This window comes from Etheostoma cragini, chromosome 10, assembly GCF_013103735.1.
Source record: "Etheostoma cragini isolate CJK2018 chromosome 10, CSU_Ecrag_1.0, whole genome shotgun sequence".
NCBI classification, from domain to species: Eukaryota; Metazoa; Chordata; class Actinopteri; order Perciformes; family Percidae; genus Etheostoma; species Etheostoma cragini.
Genome location: NC_048416.1, coordinates 19,540,462 through 19,548,491, shown reverse-complemented (window position 1 = coordinate 19,548,491; position 8,030 = coordinate 19,540,462). Strand labels below are relative to the sequence as shown.

The window sequence follows — 8,030 nt, the reverse complement described above, 5'->3', positions numbered from 1 at the left end:
TTGTGTTTTAATAACATTTACTGCCGTATGTCACAGTTAACAAGTGTCTTGGCCTTCTGCCCTCATGTGAACAAGATTTTTTTTTTTTTTTTGCCTCTGTCTAGTGGGATCAGTTGTTTGAGAATATGTTTTATGGATAAGTATTCTTCAGTGGGTCGCTCTGCCATCTGGACAGCAGCATTTTACTTTGATTGAAGGACCCATCTGGATGTGCTCCTCGGCTATTTCTGAAAAATGCTGGATGAAATAATTGTATGCCAGATACAGACAGTGATCAGCTCTGTCCGTGGCATATGGACCCAGAACATGTCAAATACTTAAGGGTTGTGCTTGTGTTTTCTAAATAAAACCATATCAGTAACATGGAAGCCACACAGAAAGGAGTATAAGTAACCTCCACAGGTACCCAAACAAACTGTAATATCACTGATTTATTGCTCCAATTAACTATCAGTCATAAATCCAATATTTCTGTGATTAATCCATCATTTGGGCATTTTTATTTTAGAGTCCATGATTTACATCTTTACATGTTTTGTCTTTTCCAAGCGACAGTCCCCAAACTCCAAATATATCCGATTTAGTTGTTTGTATTAACATGTGAAAGGATTTTAAAAAGTGCTTAGCATTTTTGCTTGTTTTGACTACTTTAATCAGTGTTACTTCTTAGTTTGCCACATACTAATTGATTAATTGTTTCTCTCAATGAGGGTAAGTTTTATTATTCCCTTGCTTTTTAAAATGACTAAAATCCTCTTCATGGCAATATGTTGAGGATTTATTTAGTATTTTCGTATGTCTTGATAACAATATTATGAACTTTGGCCAAAAATGACACGCTTTTTGTTAACGTGTTGTAGGCTTCTGCCCACCATCGGAAAATGAGTTGCAGAGAAGAGGTCTCTCTCCTCTTCCCCCCCCCCCCCCCCCCCCCCCCCCCCCCCCTCAGCTGAATCTCATCCAGACCGTTTTTATGAGCTGTGACTTCAACTCTTCTCTCCTGCAGCTCCCCAGAGCCACGGAAGTTTCCTGCTCAGTATTTAATTGTATTTGAACTCCGGCGTTGTGAGATGATGAAATGATGTGTTGAGGTAGTTAAAGCCACCAGATGAAGCCGTCGCCGTGTGGCATGGCGCTGCGCTGCTCTGAGTGAACAGAGCCACCTTAAAGGAAGCAGCCCGCTGATGTCAGAGACACAGACCCGCCGCCGGTTCAGCGCTGCTCCGCCGTTTCAAATCTCCATCTGCGCTGCTGCACCTCGTCACTTTCTTCAGCTGATGTCTCGCCTGCATCCACGGGAGAAGCTTATTTCAGCCGCTTCGCAAACACATTCCACTGAGCTGTGTCAGTTGATACCTGAGCCAAATCCTCGCCTCGGGGAGAGAAAGGTAAGATTGTTCTTTTTGAGTGTTTACTGCAATAAATGTGTTTTGATAGAAGCCAGTTCACCTCACGTTCAGGGCAAACAGAGGCTTCTTTAACCGCCGGTGGGTCACTCCTGTCCACGTTAAGGCGCACATTGGCTGCTGTGCTGCATTAAGGAGCCTGTAAATCGTCCTGGTTTACAGTTTGGCAGCTGGGTCTTTCTTTTAAACCGGACTACATCCGTGTGATCGGTTTGCCGGGTGAGCTTCAGGATTAACAGCCCGTGTTTGTGTGCTTCTGGCCGGTGGAGCTCAGAACAAAAGGTGCGCAACTGGACGTTTTGGCATCAATTGAGAAAGCCTCTTATTTCTTTCTGTTCGTTATTATGAACAACGTACAGCTCACAGGCTGAATGACACGACGTACAGTTTGCCAATGCACTAATTGCAGATCAGAGGAAGTAAATTGACCGACACTAATTCATGTGCGTTTGTTTTGTGGAGCCCAGAAGGGAAGAAAAGCCTGCCTGATCTTTCTCTGTAAGTTTCCCCACAAGTCTCGCTTCCCTCAGAAAAAAAGAGCCTTTTTAAAGCTTTTCTGAATCATCAGTTTGTGGGTGGAGACTGACGTGTGATGGCAGACTGAAGGTGTTGAGCCGGATTTGGACACTGATGCCGCGATAGGGCAAAACTGTTTTTTGAAGGCCCCAGGACGCAACACAGCGTGGGATAAATTAGGGACATATTTGCTTCTGTGGATGTGACAGTAGTATTAATAGTAGGCCTAGTAGCCTGAAAGCTATTGAAATTTAAACGTAAACAAAATGGTAAACGCATGACCCGCACTCAGTGTGATTGAAAACGCCACACAACTACATTAAAGTTTCTTTCCACTATCCGTTACATGCCTGTATTTAAAGCAAAGCTGTTTTTTTTTCTTCATCTAACACAAAAATGTGTTGATGATCCCTGATGTTGCGTTCCCCTGACAGTAATGTATCTGTCTTGAATATAAGAGTTGTACATTTGTCAGTCAATTAGTGCTCTTGTGCCCAAATATTGACTTAACGTTTATTTGGAAGAGTTAATCAAACAGAAATTCACTTTTATAAAAATGTAATCATCTTTTTTGGACATCAAAAGCATCCCTCTGTCTCTTCCTCTATGAGCTGCTTTTGTATTCTTTCATCTTTGATCATAAAGCTTGGTAGCCCTTGGTGTTCATGGCTCATTTCAGGAGGAAATTGAAGGTCTCTGGAAGCTTTACATGGTTTATTTTGGTGAAAAGAAAAAGCTGTATAATGTTTCCTACCCCAAGGAGGGAAAGAAGTGACATCCTGCCTCACAGAGGAATTCCTCTGAAAAATGACTTTCATGTCATTCTGCATGACATTTCAGCGTTATCAATCTGGATTCATTTAAAATATCTTCAAGTAATTTTCATGGACAGTAATCCTTCATTACCTACACTGGAAGATCACTTTCCTCACACTCCGAAAGCCTAACAGGAGCACACCAGACTTTTCTTCAGGCAATACAGTTTGATGCAATGTCTTTTGATCTCAAAGAGTGCTACAAAACATCAGAAAATGTAAGAAATAAGAGGAATATTTCTGCAGATAGTGGGTTTAATAATGGTAAACAGTAAGCAGCATACGTTGTGGTGATGATGACCGTAGCTGCTTGCATATTATGTGTTGCTCTTTGTTACTAGATTTGGCACATTTCTTAAGGCTTCACACAGCAGCTCTATAATTGTGAAAGACGCTAAAAGGATTACGAGGATGTTCTATTGTCACTGCCTCTCTCCATCTCCATTCCTCCTGGTCATGTTTTATGTTATGCATTTTCAACACTCTCCCTCCAGCTGTGTTTTGAAGAATGTAGATTAAATCTCACAGCATCATCACATTTGAATGTACTTTATTAATCCTTAGGAGGCCAGTCCCTGTCAGATAATGTTAAAGCAATGGTTCCCAACCTTTTTTAAAAAAATAAAATGTATCCCCACAGCCATCAGATGGACAAAAACCACTTCTTCATTAACGCCAACCCTTTTTCCAATGTGTGCATTGTGAAAACATAAAAAAAATCGATTTAACACATCCATTAGCTTATTATACTTTTATCTAACTATTTGAATTTAAGTTCACTGTTTCAATCATTAATTTATTACATTCAGCTCACAATTTTAACTGTTAATTGATTTTAGTTAACTGCTACACATCTGTTTTGGGATTACATTGTTTATACTGTTATGTGTGTAGCAAGCTGTGTTAAAGAATGTCTCGGGCATGTTTTTCTTTCCCCCCCTTTTTTTTTTTTTTAATTCAGGAGAGCGATCTGAAAATGTCATCCTCTGTTAAAGTCTGCCCCAGGTCTTCAGTTACTCCAGCAGAGCGTTAAGAATTAGGAACTGCTTTAGTGACATGACATATTCTCACCAAGAAGATTTTTCTTGATTAACAATGAAAAGGTGATTGTAGGTCTGATGCCGTGATTTCTTGTATGCACCGTGATCATGAATAATTAGTGTGTTATATTTTCTTGCTACACAGAGGAAAGCAGTGAGGAGTTTACAGGTAGGGACCTCAGTGAGACCTCGTGGAGTTAAACGGGTCAAACTGCCGCTGTGATTTAACTACCGCTGGCCCCAGCTATGACCTAATTGATGTCACCTTGTTCTCCGCTGTGGCAGCTGAAGACCAATGATTTGTTTTTTTCCATATTGCCTTGTATGACAAGCCTGATTGTTTGCAGTGAATATTTGCATGACTCATTTTTCTCTGTATTTAAAGGGGTGCACGTAGCCCGCATAGCTGGAGGAATCAGGACTCATTTTCCTTTTCGTTGCTACTCATACTTGCACAGTATGAGAAACAACTTGCACCAAACTAAAAAATGCTTGATAATCCACCATGGGCTGGGTAAAAGTTACTGTGTCATTTCCGCTTGCGTTGTTTTAATTTGTAATTATGCACCCAGAGAGCAGAGAAGACGTCAATCTGTCTGATTGGATGAGTAAGCCGGTGTCTCTGATGCTCCATTAAAGGAGAATTACGGTCGATATCAACACGTAGCCCTGTTGTTTGTAAATTTGGAAGGCTGTCAGTAGCATGAAAATCAACAACAGTCAGTGCTGCCTACACCCTGTTATCCTCTTGCTAGAGTTAGCACTCAACAGGCTTAAACAGGGCAAGTTGTAAACATGTTTTTGCCTCTAAACATTATCAAAATGTCATTACAAGCACCTAGCCATGTGCAGTGATTTCTTCCAAGTGAACACAGTGAATCGCTCTGCTGTAAATGTGACAGACAGGCATAAAAGTTGTTAATCCATACCTCTGTTTATTTCAATTTTTTTCCGGTAAAGTCCAGGCTTGTTGATTGTCAAACTCATACAATCCAATATTCCAAAATGTAGTTTTGCCTTGGTAATGACTATGTAGAAACAGGCTGTAACCTGACACCAACCTGCTCTTTAAATATTACAATAGGAACCAATGGGCTTGGTGCTGAGTGCCATAGAGAGGGGAGAAGTGAGATAATATTAAGAGACAAACTAACACACTTTGATTTGGATCTTTTCATGGGTTTTGTTGACCTTAACAAACTTGCAAATATTGCCCGGCTTATCCTTGATTTTTTTTTTTTTTTAACTAGCTTATATAATTTTTCTTCTTAAAACAAATTAATGAATAATAGTAAAACTGTTGTTAGTAAAACGATAACACTTTTCTTCTAACATTACTGACCACAGACCTGCTGTGTCTTCATGGCTATGCATTCACAATTCATGTCTGACAAAAGTGCCACTAGTCGCAACCAAACACCTCAGGCCCTGCTGGAATAAAAATACCTCAGAGCCTTGTCCAGTGGTTGTCCCTCCTGAGACCCAGATGGACAGATAGTAGTTGTACACTTCAGAGCATCATCATCATCCGGAGCTTTGTGGCCGTAGGACAGGTGTGCTCAGTCAAGCAGGCTGCAATGGTCGTAGCACCTCTCAATCATCCCCAACCTGTGTTGAGAGATGGCAAAACGGACAAACGGAGGAAGAATGGGGATAGAAAAGCAATTTGCTAACTCCATAAATTCCTGTGCCTCCAGTACCTATCCTTGGCCATTGTGACTGCAAGCTATTATTTTGAATCTGGTAACCGATGCTTTCCTATTAACATTAAATGGGTTGGTGTCTGCAGGTTGTCTCCCGTGACACGTTTATGCTGGTTATTTACTGTCCGGCACTGCAGGCCTTGCTCTCGGAACTGCTCTGAGTCACAGTGTGGCCCCGTGTGGCAAGTCATCCTCAAAATGGAAGGGGGGAGAGGACCAGCGACTAGTTGCTCAATTTAAAATATGTAACCAAGAGTAGAGGGAATGGTGTTAGAAAGGAAATCTGTATATGACACAGATTTAAGTTTGCTTAAGTGTTGGGGTGTGTGTGTGTGTGTGTGTGTGTGTGTGTGTGTGTGAGTGTGTGTGTGTGTGGGGGGGGTTGCTGTCAATTTTCACTTAATATTGGATATATTTATGTATCATTTTGTGTCTTTGGCCACGCTAGCAGAATGCTAAAAATTATAAATCTGTAAAGCGACAGAAATATCCGAACAACTATTGGTTGGTTTCCATGGAACTTTGTTCAAATACTCATGGTCCCCAGAAGATGGATCCTACTGACTTTGGTGACCCCCTTTTCCTTTTATGCCAACATGAGCCTAACATTGGTGATTTTGAGTGAGATATCTACAACAACTACAAGTAAGCGATTAAATGTGGTACACATATTCATGTTCCCCTCAGGAAGAATCATAATATCTTTGGTGATCCCCTGATTTTTTTTGTAGCACCATCATTTGGTCTAAATGTTAATGTGTTTAATACTTTTAACATGCAAAAATAAGATGGCGACATGCCAAACATTATATCAGCATGTTAGCGTTGGCTCAAAGTACTGCCCAACAGAGTCACTGACATGGCTGTAGACACTCTCAGTAACAGTCATTTTCCTGGTGAAGGAAAGATAAAATTCCACATTGTAAAATAGATAATACATTTTACCCAGTATGACTTGCAGGGAGCAGTGCGGTGAGATACAGATGTGAAGGCGATATTATTTCTTTATCCTGTCATGCTCTGCGCCGAAGACGCTGGCTATGGTGGTTTTCTCTTTTTGTGTTTGCCAGCATGTGGGACAGGTGTTTGACTAACTATTCACCGCATGAACATTTCTGCTTTATGCTGAATAATACAACATTTTCCCCTTCTGACAGCATCAACTCACAGCCAATGAATGATTAAACATGTGACAATACATAAGTGACAGTCCAATTAATGTCTTCAAAAAAAAAAAAAGTTAATCTATTGCCATAGCTCAGTGATGCCTGCAAGGCATTAATGGTCCACTCTAGCTCGAGATAAAAGTGTATAATTTAAATACAAAGCTACATCTAATCCGTTCAAATGGCTCTCCATATATGCAACATTTCAGGATGGATCTTCAGCCTTTAGAGGACACTCTCGTCAATAACATTACATCAGCAATCCTCTGCAGCCGCTCCACTCTAATAGGAGTTAATGGCTCCTGCATTGAGTTCAACATAGTCTACATCTTGTGGCTACTGCTGAGTTAGTTCCCCCTGGTTGTGTCTTCTTTTCAGAACTGTGTTTAAGAACCCAAGTGAACCTTATTTCAGGAAGTTAAACAATGGCTCTTGTGCTTCAGGTTTTTGGAACGTGGTCTCTGCTGGTCACACTTCATCATCAGCACATGTGCTAATGCACTACAATTAAAGGTAACGTGTTCTGATCAACGCCGTGTTGTCTGTCAGTGTTACCTCGGGTGTGTCCTCCACTGCTCGGCCACTCGACTCTTTGTTTTATCTTCGCTCGCTTCTTAAAATGTTTGGAGCACATTGTTGATTTATTGCAGCAGATATGTGTTGAGCTCTGCCTCACACCTCAGACAGTGCTTTTTTTTTTGATTCAGGATATGGGAAGGACTTATTTGGATCATTGCCGTGGGTCCTCTGGTTTTATATCATTTTAGAGACCTAAGAGATTATTTGTGGCAATTTAAAATCCCCCCCTTGCTATATACAAGACGGTGAACTCATTAGAGATGACTTGCGATCTTCCCACTCCCAAGTTTAACCTTCAGGCTTTGAAGAAGAAGAAAAACACTGCTAGAGACTATTTTCTGGCAAGTCTTCAAAGCAAGTATTAAATCTCTTTTGGAATTATACGTTTTCAAATGTATTGTAGTGTGATAGATGAGGTTTAGTGTCGTAATCTGCGTGGTTAAAGGCATCAAATGTATAAACATCATAATCTGCATAAGTGGAACATTATATACACACACTCATGCACTCGCTTTTGTTGTTCTTTCCTGGTTGAAGGACACTTCTAAGTCTACCGTTGCTTTTGTCTCTCCCGTGTTTGAACCTTGGTGTTATTTTCAGAGTGTTGGCCATAGTAACATTTTACTCACCTGCACCATTGCACACATCGCAGAGACTGTGAGTCCACTAATTACAGTTTCAAAACGAGAGCCATTAGTGCCAGTAACACAAGCTTTAACCCTGTCATTTCAACAACAAAATACTTGTGCGTGTGTGTGTGTGTGTCTGTGTGTGTGTGTGTGAGAGGCATGGCCTCTCGATTGGG

At 40.9% G+C, this 8,030-nt stretch overlaps 1 protein-coding gene across 2 annotated transcripts in view; it reads left to right on the top strand.

Moving 5' to 3' along the window:
* The first annotated feature begins 978 nt into the window (after positions 1 to 978).
* The window catches only part of drp2 (dystrophin related protein 2), a 151,975-nt gene continuing 144,923 nt past the window's right edge, over positions 979 to 8,030 (top strand). For both annotated transcript variants that reach the window (XM_034884419.1, XM_034884417.1), the window contains exon 1: positions 979 to 1,388. The gene's annotated coding sequence lies outside the window, so the exon portion shown is untranslated. The remainder of the gene's footprint in view (positions 1,389 to 8,030) is intronic.